This window comes from Sapajus apella, unplaced genomic scaffold (genome assembly GCF_009761245.1).
Source record: "Sapajus apella isolate SASKATOON/1434 unplaced genomic scaffold, GSC_monkey_1.0 scaffold208, whole genome shotgun sequence".
Classification (NCBI taxonomy): Eukaryota; Metazoa; Chordata; class Mammalia; order Primates; family Cebidae; genus Sapajus; species Sapajus apella.
Window position 1 is genome coordinate 448,638 of NW_022437148.1, and position 18,484 is coordinate 467,121.

Genomic DNA, 18,484 nt, shown 5'->3' on the forward strand with positions numbered 1-18,484 from the left:
AAAAAAAAAAAAAAAAAAAAAAAGAAATCTTTAGGCCATATAAAAATTGGATTATTTGTCTTTTTTCATTATTCTAAGCAATCTTTATATATTCTGGATACAAGCTTCTTATCGGGTAAAAGATTTGTAACTATTTTCTCAAAGTTTGTGGATTTTTTTTTTTTTTACTTTCTTTATGATGTTCTTTGGAACACAAAAGTTTTTCATTTTAAGTCCAATTTTGATCAATCTTCTCTTCTATCCCATGCACCTTTGCTGTCATTGCCTATCCCCAAATCATGAAGATTTACTTCTGTGTTTTCTTCTATGAGTGCTATGGTTTTAGCTCTTACATGTGAGTCTGTGATCTACTTTGAGTTAATGTTTGTGCGTGCTGTGAGATAGGGGTCCAAATTCATTCTTTTGTATGTGAATAGCCAGTTGACCCAGTACCATTTGTTGAAAAGACTATTCTTTCTCCCATTGAATTGTCAGGTGCCCGTGTTGAAAATCAAGATCAAAATTGATCATAGCTGCTGGGCTTTATTTTTGGACTCTCAATTATATTTTACTGATCTATGTCCACCCTGATGCCAGTACCACCCTGTCTGAATTAGCATGGCCTCGCAATAAGTTTTGGTGTAGGAAACCCCTGAGTCCTCCAACTTTCTTTTTTTCCTTCAGGTCATGAGCATGGGCTGTCTTTCCATTTATTTAAATCTTTCATTTCCTTCAACAATGTTTTTTATTTTTTATGTATGTCTTGCACTCCTTTTATTAAATTTCTTCTTAAATATTTTCTTTAAAATAGTGTTACTGGTTTCTTATTTTCTTTCTTTTTTTTTTTTTTTGAGACGGAGTTTCACTCATGTTACCCAGGCTGGAGTGCAATGGCGCGATCTCGGCTCACCGCAACCTCCGCCTCCTGGGTTCAGGCAATTCTCCTGCCTCAGCCTCCTGAGTAGCTGGGATTACAGGCACGCACCACCATGCCCAGCTCATTTTTTGTATTTTTAGTAGAGACGGGGTTTCACCATGTTGACCAGGATGGTCTCGATCTCTTGACCTTGTGATCCACCCGCCTCGGCCTCCCAAAGTGCTGGGATTACAGGCGTGAGCCACCGCGCCCGGCCATTTTCTAACAGGATTTCTTTATGCATATATGACCATTTACAAATATAGATTAGAACTTCCCCTTTTTTTCAAAAATAACCTTCAAAACAAAAACAGAGCCCATGAGCCATGCTATTTTATTTTTATTTTTGTTTTTTGGTTAATATGTCTTGCTGTTATTTCCATAGCAACATACAGAAAGCTTCCTCATTCCTTTTGTTGATAGCTACATAAAAATCTACTATATAAATGTACTGTAACTTAGTCAATTCCCCGCTGATGGTTGTTGGGTTACTTTTATTCTGCTGTTACAAATATTGCTGCAATTGGCCAGGCCCGGTGGCTCACGCCTGTAATCCCAGCACATTGGGAGGCTGAGGCAGGCAGATCACCTGAGGTCAGGAGTTCAAGATCAGCCTGGCCAACATGGTGAAACCCCATCTCTACTAAAAATACAAAAATTAGTCAGGCATGATGGCAGGTGCCTGTAATCCCAGCTACTCAGGAGGCTGAGGCAGGAGAATCGCTTCAACCCAGGTGGCGGCAGTTCCAGTGAACTGAGATCGTGCCTCTGCACTCCAGTCTGGGCAACAGAGAGAGACTCCATCTCAAAAAAAAAAAAAGAAAAAGAAAAGAAAAGAAAAGAAAGAAGGAAAAAAGAAAACTTTTTAAAAATGTTGCTGCAATAAATTTGTCATTTCACACTTCAGGATACATTTCAAAGTTTAATCACTGGGTCAATGGATAAATCTATTGGTAATTTTGACCAATGTTGCCAAATTACCCTGCACGGGGGTTACTTCTATTTACTCTCCTTCCATAATGAATAGGAGTGCCACCGTCGCCATGGCTTTGCCAATAGAAGGTATTATTAAATTTTTGGAGTTTTAACATTCTCAGGTGAAGATGGTATCAGCGTAGTTTGAATTTGCCTGTCTCTTTTGAGTGAGATCAAGCATCCTTATGTTGTATTTCCCTGTCTGTGAACTGTGTCTATTCATGCCCTTTGCCCGTTTTTCTCATGAGTAGCTGACCTTTATTTTTCTGTTTATTCTTTAGATCTGAGCTACAAAGTTTTCGTGCCTGTTTTTCACATGTCTTTGGACTTGGATATTTGTTGTCATAAAGAAGTTTTGGGGTTTTATTTTAATTGTTCTTCTTGTTGTTTGTTTTGTTTTTTTGAGACAGAGTCTCGATCTGCCGCCTAGGTTGGAGTGCAGTGGCGCTATCTCAGCTCACTGCAACTTCCCCATCCCGGGTTCAGGCGATTCTCCTGCCTCAGCCTCCTGAGTAGCTGGGACTACAGGCACACACCAGGATGTCAGGCTAATTTTTGTATTTTTAGTAGAGATGGGATTTCACCATATTGGTCAGGCTGGTCTCAAACTCCTGACCTCAGGTGATCCACCTGTTCAGCCTCTTAAAGAGCTGGGATTACAGGCGTGAGCCACCATGTCCAGCCACAAAAAAGTTTTATTTGTTTGCTTGTTGTTTTGTGGATTCTATGTTATGCATTTTTTCTTTTATGGATTTTGGGTCATAGTTAGAAAGGCCTTTGATGATGTAAAAATTATCAAATGGTTTCTTCTCTATTAAATGTATGTATTTTCATTCCTTTCACATTTAAGTATGTTATTGGGTTGCTTTTTGATCTCAGGGAAATTGCTTCCCGTGCTCATTTCTGGCCCAGTCACTTTGTGCCAAGAATCCTTTCTCCAAAGTGTAAAGCAAGAGCCAGGACTTTCCCCTTTCCCCACCAGGGCACCTCTCCCTGCGTCCTCCCTGGATAGAGATGCAGGCAGGGAAGGAGCTGCTCATGAAACTCAGTATGATCCCTGCCCAGCTGTCCATCAACACAGTGCAAGAATGCAGCTTGCTTTTCCTTCCCCAAGTCTTTACTGAGGACAACTGTATACAAGGAATCCAGTCACTGAAAAGCATTTATCCAGCACCTGCTGTGTGCCTGCTATCATGGAAGGCACTGGATGCAGAGACAAATGAGACAGTAGGAGGAGGCAGAATGGCTACACTCTGAAATGTCACATTACCAACAAGAAATGTCACCGAACAGTGGGTACTAGGAGTTCAGGTTCTAGGGGTAGTTTCCCCCCCCCCCCCCCCCAGAGCACTAATTTTATGCTACTGTCACTATTAATGATTATCATTGGCTGGGCACAGGGGCTCACAAATGTTGTCTTAGTTACTTGGGAGGCTGAGTGGGGAGAATCGCTTGAACCCAGGAGTTCAAGGCTGCAGTGAGCTATGATTGCACCACTGTAATTTTGTAGGGACAGAGCAAGACCCTGTCTCTACAAAAGGAAATTTAATTATCACTAATATTAAAATTATTTTATATTATTATAAAATGATAACTATCAGCCCATGATATTTTACACTATTTATATCACAATAATAACTACCAGTAGTAGCAGCTGTGTCTTGGGCCGTTATATGCCTGTCGTGTACACGCCCTTGAGAAGATCTACAAAAGAAAGTCTAGAATCCCCATTTTACAGGTCTGAAAAACTGAGGTTGTGCACAGCCCAAGTCCTTCCCAAGATGACTCAGCCCTGCTTTCCCCACCATGGGCACTTCACTCCTGCACCCTCGGGTCACTGAACCATGGCGAATCCATTTTCAACATGAGCTGACAGGAGGTAAAAATTATGATGGGTATTTCACAAACAAAAACTGAGAAGGTAACTTGACCAGTTCTCCCAGGACCTAACTAAGTTCTTCTTCCTTTAGAACCAGCATGGGAGGCCGGGTTCAGTGGCTCACATCCGTAATCCCAGCACTTTGGGAGGCCAAGGTGGGCGGATCACATGAGGTCAGGAGTTTGAGACCAGCCTGGCCAACATGGCCAAATGCTGTCTCTAGTAAAAATACAAAAATTAGCCTGGTGTGGTGGCCCACACCTGTAATCCCAGCTACTTGGGAGGCTGAGGCAGGAGAATTGCTTGAACCTGGGAGGCAGAGGTTGCAGTGAGCTGAGATCAGGCCACTGCACTCCAGCCTGGGTGACAAAGCGAGACTCCATTTAGAAAAAAAGAAAAAAAAGAACCAGATGGGGTTGGTTGACTCTCAACCCTGAAAATCTCTGAAGTTTCATTCTGAGTGGAAGTGGGATTAGGCAGGGGGGTGTTAGAACCATTTTCAATATTTCAAAATAGTCTGGGGGAAAAGCACACACAGCTCACAGAAACCAGAAGCCATCTTTCCCTCCTCCTCCTTCTTTCTCCTCCCATCTCTTTCCTGTCTTCCTCATCTGTCTTCCTCTTTTACCCTTCTTCTCCTCTCCTGCCTCCTCCTGCTCCGCATCCTTCTTTTTTTCCTCCAGTTCCTCCTCCTCCTCCTTCCTAATTAGCAGAAGCCAGGCTGTAAGGTCACGTTCCATTCCCATGCACGCCCCCCAGGTCTCAGCTGCAGCCTCACCCAGGCACACCCGTATCTCTGCACACTGGAATCTTCTCCTGCCCCCACCCCACTGGCGAGCTCAGGTCAGTTCCCAGCCCAAGTTTGCACTCAGTGTTTACTTGAAGGATTGAATGAGAAATTCCTCCTATTACCAAGCTACTGTTCCTCCTCTTCCAGTCACATCTACAGGTTTCCTTGGTGTGACTGCAAAGGGCAAGAACGAGAAGTCGACCTCTCCCCGCAGTCCTGCTCTTTTACTCCTGCAAAGACCCCCCCCCCACCAAGGAGGAAAAGATGGAGTTGGCTCAGGCCAACAGGAATTGGCCCCTAAAAAATTTGTTTTCTCCATTCAGGTGTAGGCCTTGTCCAGCATAGCACTCCCTATGGCAGGAAGTGCCAATATTAATAACAGCAGCAGCTCAGGGGGTCAAGACTTTACTAATGTGCTCAGTACCACGCTAGGCACCTGCTGTGCATATGCTGCTCTCAGTGACCCTGCACATAAGCAATAGCCTCCTCGTTTACAGGGGAGGATGCTGGCTCTCGAAGATGGGAAGTCGTGCCCAGAGTTACACAGAGAGGAGTACCGGTCCTGTGACGTACACAGTCCAGGGTTCTCAAGCAGGGCTGCCCTGTGGCTTTCCCCAGGTCATCCCCAAAGAGGCTTGTAACCTGGTCCATTCCCCTGCTGGTCCTTGGCTTGTCCATTTTAGATGCTCTGGATTGATTTCCCACTTTCTAAGGTGAGAACTTAACTCTGATGTCACTATCTGAATACACGCAGCCTCCCCTCCCCAGACTCCCAGTGAAGGAGGAGCACGTGCTCAGTTAGAGTCAAGATAGACACCTGCTGGCTGCCAGCTCTGTTCCAGAATGTCAACTCCTCTGCAGTTTTGCTCTCTTCTGTCTTCTTCCTCTCTCCTAGAAAGCCTGTTTTTGCCTTTGTTCTTTGACAATGATCTAATGGCTCTCACAATGAGTAAACTGTTTTACAGAAGGAATAATTCCACATCTCCACCTTACCCATTGACTTGGATGGCTCACTTATTTAAGACACTGTAAATATTCCCCACAGCTGAGCTGTACATGTCCTGTGATTACCTTTCTTTTCTTTCCCTTTTTTTTTTTTTTTTTTTGAGACGGAGCCTCACTCTGTGGCCCAAGCCAGAATGCAGTGGCAAGATCTTGGCTCACTGCAACCTCTGTCTCCTGGTTTCAAGCAATTCTCCTGCCTCAGCCTCTCAAGTAGCTGAGATTACAGGCATGCACCACCACACCCAGCTAATTTTTGTATTTTCAGTGAAGACAGGGTTTCACCATGTTGGCCAGGCTGGTCTCGAACTCCTGACCTCAAATGATCCACCTGCCTCAGTATCTCAAAGTGCCTGGATTACAGGCATGAGCCACCACACCTAGCCTACCTTTCTTTTCTTAGTGATGTCTTTTGTTTCCCTGGAGTTGACAACCCCTCTGTTTTCTATGCATGGAATTCATCTCCAGCTCTGAGACAGATCCACCTTGTCAGTTGGTCAGACATTCTCACTTATCCAACACTTCTATGTTTTCACTGGTGGCATTCCCCTCTCTTCCATCTTAGCTGGAGTAGGGTACTCTCTAGACCTCCAAGTAGCTGTCACTGGGGACGTCCTTCACCATCGTGCTGAGAACGTCCACCTTCCCTTCTCTGCTGTGAGAGGAGTCCTGTTCTTCATCACCCCTGGTTTTCTTTGTTCGCTTTCCAGATCCGATGGAACACGTCCTCCAGTAGCTTCCAAGGCCATTCATGTCTATGAAAGTCTTTATTCTCCCTCATACTTGATAGATAACAATGTGCTAGACTGAAAATCACTTTCTATCGATCATAAACTTGAAGGCACTCCTTCATTTTCTGCTTCCTTTCTGCTTTCTACTTCCACATTTTGCTGGTAAAATATATATAATGGAACTTTTACCATTTTAATCATTACTACGTGTTCAATTAAGTGGCATTATGTACATGCACAAACACAACTATCTATAACCAAAACTTTTTTTATAGACCCAGACAGAAATTCTGTACCCATTAATCAATAACTCCTGCTTGGGCTAACCTCTATTCTATTCTCTCACTCTATGAATTTGCCTCCTCTACTTCTCTCATGGAAGCAGAATTGTACAATATTTGTCTCTATATGACTGTCTTATTTCATTTAGCTAGTATCTTCAGAGTTTATCCACATTGCGGCATGTATAAGTATTCCATGCATTTTAATAACATCATAGCATCTGCTGTGTACCTAGAACACATTTTGTTTATTCATTCATGTGCTGATAAACAATTGGGCTGTTTCCACCTTTGGCTATTGTGAATATTCTGCTCTGAGTGTTGAGGCAAAAGTATCTGTTTGCATCAGTGTTTCAGCTCTTTCGGATGTTTACTTAGGAGTGGAATTACTGGGTCATGTGGCAGTTTTATGTTTGACTTTTTGAGGCACTACCAGGCTTTTCCACAGCTGTCGCACTGTTACACATTCCCATGAGCAGTGCCTCCAAGTCCATTCTTCGCATCTCCAGCACTGGTTATTTTCCATTTTTTTATAATAGCCATCCTAATGGGCGTGAAATATCTCATTGTCATTTTGATTTGCATTTCCCTAATGAATGATGAGATTGAGCATCTTTTCATGTGCTGATTGACCACTTGAATGCTTTATTTGAAGAAATGCTGATTCAAGCCTTTTGCTCAGTTTCGACTTGAGTTGTTTGGTTTTTTTGTTGTTGAGTTTTAGGAGTTCTTTACATACTCTGGATATTAATCCCTTATCAGATATGTGATTTGCATATATTTTCTCCCATTCCGTGAGTTGTCTTTTCACTCTCTCAATAGTGTCCTTTGATGCACAAAAGTTTTACATTTTGATGAAGTCCTATTTATCTAATTCCTTTCATTACCTATGCCTTTGCTGCCATATCTAAGGTATCATTGCCAAATTTAGCACATGAAGATTTCCCTCTATGTTTTCTTCTAAAAGTTTTATAGTTTTAGCCCTTAGTCCATTTTGAGATAAATTTTGCATATGGTGTTAGGTAAGGGTTCAACTTCATTCTCTTGCGTGAGAATGTCCAGTTTTCCCAGCATCGTTTGTTGAAAAGACTGTCCTTTTCCCCATTTAATGGAATTGTTAGTGTTTTCTACATATAAGATTGGGTTATCTGTGAACAGAGATAATCTTATGCTCTCCTTTCCACTGTGGATACCTTTATTTCTTTTTCTTGCCTAAGTGCTCTGGCTAGTACTCCCAGTGCTATGTGGAAGAGAAGTGGCAAATATGTGTATCCCGGTCTTATTCCTGATCTTAGGGGAAAGCTTTCACTTTCACCACTGAGAATATTGTTAGCCATGGGATTCTCAAATATGGCCTTTATCATGATAGGGAAGTTACTCTGTATTCCCTAGTTTCTTAAGTGTTTTTATCATTAAAAAAAAAAGTTGGATTTAATAAAGTGCTTTTTCTGCATCAATTGAGATGGTCATGTAGTTTTGGTATTCGTTCATTTAGGGCAGTGCATTTTACTGGTTGATAAAATTTATGTTGAACTACCATTGCACTCCGAAAATAAATCCCACTTGGTTATGGTGAGTAAACATTTAAGGTGCCATTGTGTTCAATTTGTATACATATGGCATATTGGTGTGTAATTTTCTTTCCTTGTGACATCCTTATTGTGATTTGGTATTAGTGTAATGCTGACTTCATGAATGAGTTAGGAAGTGTTCCTTCCTCTTTGATTTTTGGGAAGAGTTTCAGAAGAATTAGTGTTCATTCTTCTTTAAATGTTTTGGTAGAATTCACTAGTAAAGCAATCTTGTCCTCAGCTTGTCACTGATAGGCTTCTGATTACTGACTCCGTCTCCGCACTAGTTATAGGAGTATTCAAATTTTCTATTTCTTCATTTGTCAGTTTTGGTAGATTGTGTGTTTCTAAGAATATGTCCATTTTACCTAGGTTATCCAATTTATTGGTGTATCATTGTTCATAGTATTATTTTACAACCCTCTTTATTTCTGTAAAATAAGTAATAATGTTCTCAATGTCATTTCTGATTTTAATAATACGAGTCATCTCTCTTTTCCATAGTCAGTCCACCTAAAGGTTTGTTAATTTTGCTGATCTTTTCAAAGAGCCAGCTTTTGGTTTTGGTGATTTTTCTCTATTGCTTTTTCATTCTCTGTGTTATCGATCTCTGCTCTAGTCTTCATTATTTCTTCCCTTCGGTTATTTTTGGATTTGGTTTGCTTTTCTATTTTTATTTCCTCAAGGTGTATAAGAGGTTATGATTTAGTTACGATCAGGTATGATTCTTCTTTTTCAGTGTATGCATTTACATAAATCTCCCCCTTTGCATTCCTTTTGTTGTATTTCATAACTTTTGCTATGTTGCATTTTCTTCATTTGTCTCAAAATATTTTATAACTTCCCTTGTCATTTCTTCTTAACAACTAAACTTGTTAAAGAGTGTGTTGTTTAATTTCTACATGTTTGTGAATTTTCCAGTTTTCCTTCTGTTATTGACATGTAGTTTTATACCATTATGATCAGAAAAGAAATTTTGAATAATTTTAATTTTTAAAAATTAAAACATTTTAAATTTTAGCCTTATTTTGTGGCTGATAATCTATCCTGGAGAATGTTCGATGCGCACTTGAAAAGAATGTGTATTCCACCGTTGTTGCCTTAAGTGTTGTCTATATGCCTGTTACGTACGTCCTCTATTTTCTTATTTATCTGTCTGATTGTTCTGTCTTATTATTGAAAGTGAGGTACTGAAATATCCCAGTACTAGTGTAGGACTATCTATCTCTCCCGTCAATTCTGCCAATTTTTTTTCATATCTTTTGGGGCCCTGTCATTAGGTGTTTCCTCAATTTTTTGTTATAATTGTTACATCTTCATGCTGTATCTCCTTTATTAATATATATTGTCTTCCTTTGTCTTTTGTAACCTTTTTGTGATTTAAAGTCTATTTTATCTGACAATAACACAGCTGCCCCAACTCTTGGTTACTATTTGCATGAAATACCTTTTTCCATCCTTTTTCTTTCAACCCATTTGTATTTTTTAAATCTAAAGTAAGTCTCTTATACACAGAATATACGTGAAGCCTGTGGGTTTTTAAATCCAATCTCCCAATTTCTTTTTAACTAGCGGGGTTTAGTTCATTTACATTTAATGTGATTATTGGTAAAGATTTACTTCAGCCATTGAGATATTTGTTTTCTGTATGTCATATGTTTTTTCTTTCTTCAGTTACTCCATGTTTGTGTTTTGTTGATTTTTTTATAGTGGGCCACTTTAAGTCCCCTTTCCTTTCTTTTTCTGTATATATTTTAGTTATTTTCTTGGGGGTTATAATTAATACCTTAAACTTACGACACCCTAGTTTGAATAATACCAACTTAGTTTCGGTAGGGCGTAAGAGCTTTGTCCCTCTATGTCCCTGCCCTTTCCTTTCTATTGTTATTGTCACATATTGCATCTTCGCACTCTCTGACCGCTAACACAGGTTTTTTTTTTTTTTTTTTTTTTGAGACGGAGTTTCGCTCTTGTTACCCAGGCTGGAGTGCAATGGCGCGATCTCGGCTCACCGCAACCTCCGCCTCCTGGGTTCAGGCAATTCTCCTGCCCCAGCCTCCCGAGTAGCTGGGATTACAGGCACGCGCCACCATGCCCAGCTAATTTTTTGTATTTTTAGTAGAGACGGGGTTTCACCATGTTGACCAGGATGGTCTCGATCTCTTGACCTCGTGATCCACCCGCCTCGGCCTCCCAAAGTGCTGGGATTACAGGCTTGAGCCACCGCGCCCGGCCGTAACACAGGTTTATAATCACTGTTTTAGTCATTGCCTAATAAATCACGCAGGAAAAAAAATAGGAGTTACAAACCGCGAAAAAAGTAAAATAATTCTGGCTTTTATATTTACTTTATTAGTTATCTCTACCATTGTTTTTTATTCTTCATATGGCTTCAAGGTACTGACTAGAGTACTTTCATGTCAGCATGAAAGACTCCCTTTAGCATTTCCTGTAGGGCAATCTGCTGATAATGCACTGCTCAGGTTTTTGTTTATCTGGAAAGGTCTTAATTTTGTCCTCATTATTAAAAGGTTATTTAAAAGTACACACAATTCCTGGTTGACAGCTTATTTTTTTCTTTTAGGATTTTGAATATGTCATTCCACTACCTTCTGGCTGCCACAGTTTCTCAGGAGAAATCAGCTGTTACCATATCGAGGCTCTTTTGCACATGAGAAATTGCTTCTGTCCTGCTGCTTTCACCATTCTCTCTGTCCTTGGGTTTCCTCAATTTTTTGTAATATGTGTTGATGTGAGTTCTTTGAGGTTTTCCTGCATCTAATTTATTGAGATTCCCGAATGAGTATATTCATGTTTTCTCAGAGTTGGGAAGTTTGGAGCCATTATTCCTTCAAACACCTTTTCTTCCATTTAGTCTCTTCTCCTTCTGTAACTTTTGTGAGCAATGTTAGTACATTTGGCTCTGTTCAATTTTCCTCAATCTTTTTTCATTTTTGCTACATGGACAATTATTTTAATTGTCTTAAGTTCACCCATCCCTTCTTCTGCTTGTTTAAGTTTGCTGGTAAACCCCTTCCATTAAGGTTTGTATTTTACTTTTTGGACTTTTCCATTCCAGAACTTCTGTATGGTTCTTTAAAAGAGAGAGAGAGAGAGAGAGAGAGAGAGAGAGAGAGAGAGAGAGAGACTACTTTTAGACCATTCTTAGGCTCAAAGAAAAAGTTATCAAAAGTACAGACAGTTCCTACACCCCCTGTCCACACACCCCTGCACAACCTCCTTGACTATAAACATCCTCAACCAGATGGTGCATTTGTTACAATCAGTGAACCTACACTGACACATCATTACCATTTAAAGTCCATAGTTTACATTAGGGTTCACTCTCGTAGTATACCTGGGTTTGAACAAATGTCCACAGACATGTGTCCACCCTTGGAGTACATTACAGAATGGCTTCACTGCCTTAAAAATCCTCTGTGCTCCACCTACGCATCCCTCCCATTCTCCAACCCACGGGAAGCACCGATCGTTTTACTGTCTCCATCGTTTTTGACTTTTCCCGAATGTCATGGAGTTGCAATCAACTTTTATCAACTTCTTTTATCTCTGCGGTCAACCAAAGACTTTTTTGCTTTTTTTTCCTCTCACTTAGTGGCATGCATTTAAGGTTACTCCATGTCTTCTCACGCCTTGATAGCTCATTCTTCAGCACGGAATAACAGTCCATTGTTTGAATATACCACACTTTATTTACACATTTACCTACTGAAGCACATTTTGGTTGCTTCCAAGTTTTGGTTCCTTTTTTTTTTTTTTTGAGACGGAGTTTCGCTCTTGTTACCCAGGCTGGAGTGCAATGGCGCGATCTCGGCTCACCGCAACCTCCGCCTCCCGGGTTCAGGCAATTCTCCTGCCTCAGCCTCCTGAGTAGCTGGGATTACAGGCACACGCCACCACGCCCAGCTAATTTTTTGTATTTTTAGTAGAGACGGGGTTTCACCATGTTGACCAGGATGGTCTCGATCTCTTGGTTCCTTTTTTACCACTTCTGTCTCTTTACCATGTGCTCATTATGTTCATATAACATTTCCTGATCCATTTAGTTCTTTGTCTATGGTTTCCTTAAGCTCATTAACATATTTAAGATAAATCTTGATTTAACACCTTTGACTAGTAATTCCAATACGTAGACTTCCCTGGAAATGGTTTCTGTCATAGTCTGTATTCCCTGTAAATTGGCAAAGCTGCTGCTGCTTTGTATGCTTTGTCATGTTTTTGAGACCTGGACATTTTGAGGGGTTATATTGTGGTGACTGGAAATCTAACCTTACCACTCCTCAAGGATTGCTGAACCTTGCCTGTTAAGGGCAGAAGCCATCTGTTTGTGACTTTTCCAAAGTTTCAGTTTTAAGCCTTATTTTTCCCCAACTTTAATTTGTTTGCACAGCATGTATTTCTTGTTGCGTGTAGTCACTGATGCGTGTAGTTTTTGTTCATTATGTTGCGTGTAGTTTTTGTTCCTTATGTTGCGTGTAGTTTTTGTTCTTTATCTGTGCGGTCAACCAGTGGCCTGACAAGGATTTCCTTAAGTGCCTGGCTCCCAGGCCAGAGAAGGGTACTGTCTCTTTAAATCCCCTGGAAGCCACTTGAGCCCTTGGGGGTTGAAACAATGTCATCTATGCTGACCCCTCAGTGGTCACAGGCAGCTGTCAGCAATCAGAACCCACAGCCCCAGTATTTGGAGGACAAGGGTCTTTCTTACTCGTCCTGGCTCCAGGCAGTGGCACTAGTAGCCACTGCCATGTCATAGGCTGACATTCCTAAAATTTACCATCAAGCTCTCCTCTGGACAACTCCAGAGCTCCCAAATAGTGACTTCAGGCAGTGGCTGCCGGCTCCACAGTTGTTGAGCAGGAGGCACAGATTCCCAGAGCTTGCTACTCCACTGCCTTCCTCCATGTCACTCCTCACATCCCAGGATTGCTTCCGAGATGTCTTGACTTCATAACTAACAGAGTTTTATGGGTAACCTGCTTGTTCTTAGGAAGGTTTCAGAATCTGCTCATAATCGCTGGTGCTCCTAAATCGCATGATAATGTTTCCTAGTTTTTGTGACCAGACTGCACTGATGCTTGATTGACTCTTCCAATCTAGAGCCAGTGTCCTTCAAATCATTAATCAGCCTTCGGAGCTCCTGAAATGATCCATAATTGTATATCTTTTTTCTCCTATTTTCCAGACAATTTATTTCATTACATCTCCTAGCCCTTCTACTAATGTTTTTATTCTGGCTATAAATTCTAATTCTAACAATTCTCATTTGTCCTATGAGTGTCCTTTACAAATAGTCCACCGTTTCGTTCCGTAGATACACAATCCTCTCATATTTCTGGGGATCTCAGCTGCTGCTGCTGCTGTTGTAAAATGTTCTTTGGTTTCCTGCATGTCTTCATAGGCTCCAGGTGTTTGTCTTCTGTGTGGTTTGAGTTTACTTTTGTGCTAGAGGCGGTGCTCCCATATCAGGTGACCTTTGGCTGTTAGTTCAGAAGTCAGACAGGCACTGACCGCTGCCTGGAGCCCATAAAATGGGCTGGTTGATGTAGAAGCTTTGCTCCAGTGGGATCAGGCAGGGACTTGGATATTTTCCTGAGAGACTCTCCCGCTGTCAGTGTCTCTGGCTCTTTTCCTTTGGGTCTGTTTTCCCAGAGCAGAGACTTCTGATTTCCTGCCAGTTGCAGGGTAGGGAGGGAGGCATCTTTAAAAACCTGGCTGCTGCACTCTTTGGATAGAAACTGGGGTGGATAACGAGAGGGGAGACTGAGTGTCCAGGAAGAATATTCTCACCATTCCCCTGTTGCCAGGAAAGACCATGTTTCTACCCTCAGCCGTGTCCAAGAAGACCCCACTCATGCCTGGGTGGGTGAGGAACTGGCCTCAGCCTTGGAATGGGGATGTGCTGGGGTCACACACTCTTCATGTAAGTTTCCAACCAATCCTCTTTCAGAGCTTCCCGCCTCCTGCCCAGCTGCTACTGTCAGAGAGACTTGGTGCCTCCAATTCTGGAGACTGCCTTGAGTTCTGTGACTCAGAACAACTTCCTTCCCCTGTAGGCATCAAGGATGGGATCCTCAAAGGCAGTCAGGCACTCCAGTGCTTCCAACTCCCAGAATGTTAGAGACATGCGTTCCCTGCTGTAGAAACCTCTGCCATTCCCTTTATCTCTGAAGACAATCGCACTTGACTGTCAGCTTAGCATGGTTTTGGGAGGGAAGGAAGATAAACCGCTGTGTTTAAGCTGCCGTGTTAAATGGGGGACCCCTGATCTTTTCTCTTTTTCTTTTTTAGAGAGTGGATCTCACTCTGTTATCCAGGCTGGAATGCAGTGATGTGGTCATAGCTCATCTCAACCTTGAACTCCCAGGTTCAAGTGATCTCCCTGTCTCAGCCTCCTGAATAGCTGGGACTATAGCACCTAGCTAATTTTTAAATCTTTTTGTAGAGACAGGGGCTCACTATGTTTCTCAGGCTGGTCTTGAACTCCTGGCCTCAGGGAATCCTCCCACCTCAACCTCCCAAAGTGCTGGGGTTACAGGCGTGGGCCATGGTGCCCAGCCACCTCTGGTCTTCCCTCAGCTTGCTTTCATTAAAGAATAAACACATGCCTTGCAAAATGCTTTTAAACATTTTTAAGGAGAAGTTATTGGTGGAAGCAAAGGTCATGAAATCAGAAAAACAGAAGTAATGCATGCACATAGTGGAAGACTCGCAGTAACACAAAGCCAGACACACAGAGAACACCCACATGAATGAGTCTCAGGCACCACGTGGAGAGGCAAAACCACACATGGAGGTTCCAGAAGGGGCAATATTAACCTATGGGGGTAACAACAGAACAGTAGCCACCTCTAGGAGTGGGCATTGGGTGGGAGGAAACCCCAGGGAGTCCTCAGGGGAACAGAAAACGTTCTACATCTCATTGTGGGCTATAATGACACAGATGCATACATACATTAAATTCCACCAAGCTGTATTGTTCAGCTTTTTGTGCACCTTACACACACTGTTGTGGTTGTTTTATACTTCAGTTAAAAAAAAAAAAAGAAAGAAAATCAGAAGGAAATTGATATGTCTTGGTTCTTGCTGTGTACTAGAGCCTGACTTGGTCTGCTTTTAAAAATTCATTCATTTCGTGAGCACCTACTATGTCCTAAGTACTATCTAGGTTCTGAGGACTCAGCGATGAACAAAAACAATTAGGCACAGTCCCTGCCAGATGGCGCTCACAGTTAGTGTTGGAGCCAGCATCAAATAACCACACGCATGGAAGAAAAATGACCACGATGACAAGTGAAGGGCAGTGCCAGTGTGCGGAAGAAGGACTGTGTCCTAGTCTAGGGGGCGAGTCAGAAACGCTTCCCTGAGAGATCAGGTGTAGACAGAGGTCTCCGGCTGAGGAGGGCTATGCAGCTGAGGGGGAGGAGGGCACGTCACGCAAGGGAACAGCATGTGCAAAGACTGAGCCAGGGAGAGGCATGGCATGTTAAGGAGGGCAGGGAGCGAAGCCCAGCAGGGCACTGCTGATGTGAGAGAGCAGGGGGCCTGAAAACAACCATGTGCAGACGGGGAAACTGAGGCTGGAGAGGGGAGGTGGCTGCCCCAGGCCCCCAGTAAGTGCAGTGGGGGTTGGAAGCCAGCTTTGTCTGCCCTCTCTGCTCCTGAGACAGAAAGGATGTCCGTGGGATTGTGGGCAGGAGAGGCCTCCTGGGTTTTCATCAGGAGCAAGAGGCCAGGCTGTGGCTGCCTACCAGCTGTGCTCACACTGCTGGTCTCTCAGCTCCACAGGGCCTGTGGACAGGGCCGGCTATGAGATCCTGCCCTGAAGGGCAGTACTGGGATCCCCTCCTGGGCACCTGCATTTCCTGCAAAGCCATTTGCAGCTGTCAGAGCCAGCTCACCCGTGCAGCCTTCTGCAGTGATTTCTGGGGCCTGAGCCCGGGAGACAGTAGGCTCACCCCCGTCCTTTCCCTGCAGAGCACCCTCTGGCCCCACAGTCAGGTGGCTGAGGAAAGGGTGACAGGAGAAGGTGTACAGTGTGGCATCTCTTACCTCTCTACCTTTCTGCTCTGGTCACACAACCTCCTGAGGTTCACACAGTCGCCTGAGGTTGGGAGTTCCAGATCAGCCTGACCAACATGGAGAAATCCCGTCTCTACTAAAAATACAAAATTAGCCAAGTGTGGTAGCGCATGCCTGTAATCCCAGCTACTAGGGAGGCTGAGGCAGGAGAATCGCTTGAACCCGGGAGGCGGAGGTTGCAGTGAGCCGAGATCTCACCACTGCACTCCAGCCTGGGCAACAAGAGTGAAGCTCTGTCTCAAAAAAAAAAAATTATATGAGATCTTGGCTGTGCTTTAAAATATACAAGCCCCCCCCCAAAAAAAATGTTTAGAAAAGTATAAGGCAGTATTTAAACAATTTGTGAAGCTGATGACCGGTGCAGAGGGCATCACTGTGCTGTCCTCTTTATGTACATGTGTGATAAGTTCTGTAATAAAAAATTTCAAAAGAAAGAAACAACAGACAGTGACAAGGGAGGGCCTAGTTCTACCGGATGGTCAGAGGAGACCCCTGACATTTGGGCTGAGATCTGAAGATTAGGTAGGAGGGAGCCAAGAGAAGATGATAGAGAGAATGCATTCCAAGCCATATGAATAGCATGTGCAAAGGACCTGAGGCAGGAAAGAAGGTGGCATGTTTGAGACACTGAAAACAGGTGAGTGCCTGACACATAGTAAGTCCTTCAGTGAATACTTATTGAGGGGAACTCAGAGAGGCTGAGTAACTTACCCAAGATCACACAGTGGAAAAGTGGAGATGTCACAGTGGCATCCTGGTTTGAACCCAGGACTCTGACTCTTAAATCATGGCCTGAACCACTATCTATTAATAAATTAGAACATTCATTGGTTCATCCCACAAACATAGATGGCGTGCTCCAGCCCCACAGAAACAGGACTCTGGTGTGGCCCTTCAAGGACAGTGTCACCTAATGGGAGAAATGACTATGTGTCAAGGTAGAAGGCCACAGTCGGGAGAGGCCACCTTCAGCTGATGGGCAGGGGAGCAGGGAGGTGTCCTTGGAGGAAGCGCCATCAGAGGCAGATTGTTAAGGGGCCACAGAATGCAGAAATCAGATGAGGGGAGGGTGCCTAGAAGAAAGGGCAGCATGAGCAGAGGCGCAGAAGTGGGATACGCAGGGCGGAGGACCAAGTCCTGGGTGGGGGCGGGGCAGGGTATTAGGTCAGGCAGGGAGGGCCTGGTCTGGGGCGCTCCGGCACCACCTGCAAAAGCGCCACCTCCAACAGGGGAGGAGGTCACAGAAAGCCCCAAGGACACCACTGCTGGGCCAACCCTGTGTGACACAGAGTGGAAGTGTCGGTTTCTGTGCTGTTCAGTGGAGCCCTGGGGATGGGCCAGGGCAAGGGGGATCACTGGCCCCATGTGGGCCATCTGAGTTTTCCCCAAGTCCCCAATTCCGTGATCTTTTAGGTCCTTCCTTTACTCTGTCAAAAGCACAAGGATGGGTGTGTGTTTGTTTTGTGAAGAGGCTCAAATGAATATTCTACTCAAGCCTTCCATTAAGTGAGCATTTAGTATGTGCCAGGCACCACAACTCTGCCAACAACCCCAAGAAGTCAGTGCAGTTATTTTCCCTATACTGGACATGAGGAAACTGAGTCATGGAAAGGCTAAGACCACACCATCTGCAGCCGGGTACAGCCAGGATGGTCCCAGTGGAAATTTGGTTCTGAAATTTGGGTTCTTATCCAGAATCCTGCACTGCCTCTGAAATGTGTCCTTCACGTTATCTGTGTGAGCCACGTTTTCACATAAATACCTTATTCTAAAGACAAAGAAAACTTGCCTTTTTCTTTTTTTTTTTTTTTTTTTTATAATAACAAAGGATTTATTTTCGTTGCAGATGAAATAAACGCACCAGCCCGTACTTGAAAGGTTTCAACAAGCCTAACATTCTTCAGGTTGTACCAAGGCACCGCCACTGCCTAGTTATATTAAAACTTGCCTTTTTCATGTAAAAACTTTCATGTAGAAATATTCTGAGGCTAGGCTGGGCACAGCAGTCACGCCTGTAATCCCAGCACTTCGGGAGGCCACAGCAGATGGATCACATGAGGTCAGAAGTTTGCGACCACCCTGGCCAACATGAAAAAACCCCACCTCTACTAAAAATACAAAAATTAGCCAGGTCTCATGGTGGGCACCTGTAATCCCAGCTATTCAGGAGGCTGAGACAGGAGAATTGCTTGAACCTGGGAGGCAGAGGTTGCAGTGAGCCGACATCACACCATTGCACTCCAGCCTGGGTGACGAGTGA

The 18,484-nt window shown here is 43.4% G+C and overlaps 1 protein-coding gene and 1 long non-coding RNA gene across 2 annotated transcripts in view; both read left to right on the forward strand.

Annotated features, from left to right (window-relative positions):
- The window catches only part of TNFRSF13B (TNF receptor superfamily member 13B), a 42,789-nt gene that overhangs the window by 7,941 nt on the left and 16,364 nt on the right, over window positions 1-18,484 (forward strand). The window lies entirely within an intron of this gene.
- LOC116544162 lies at window positions 7,349-11,258 on the forward strand. Its single transcript, XR_004265843.1, has 2 exons — window positions 7,349-10,054; window positions 10,369-11,258. It is a non-coding gene; the product is annotated as an uncharacterized LOC116544162 (long non-coding RNA).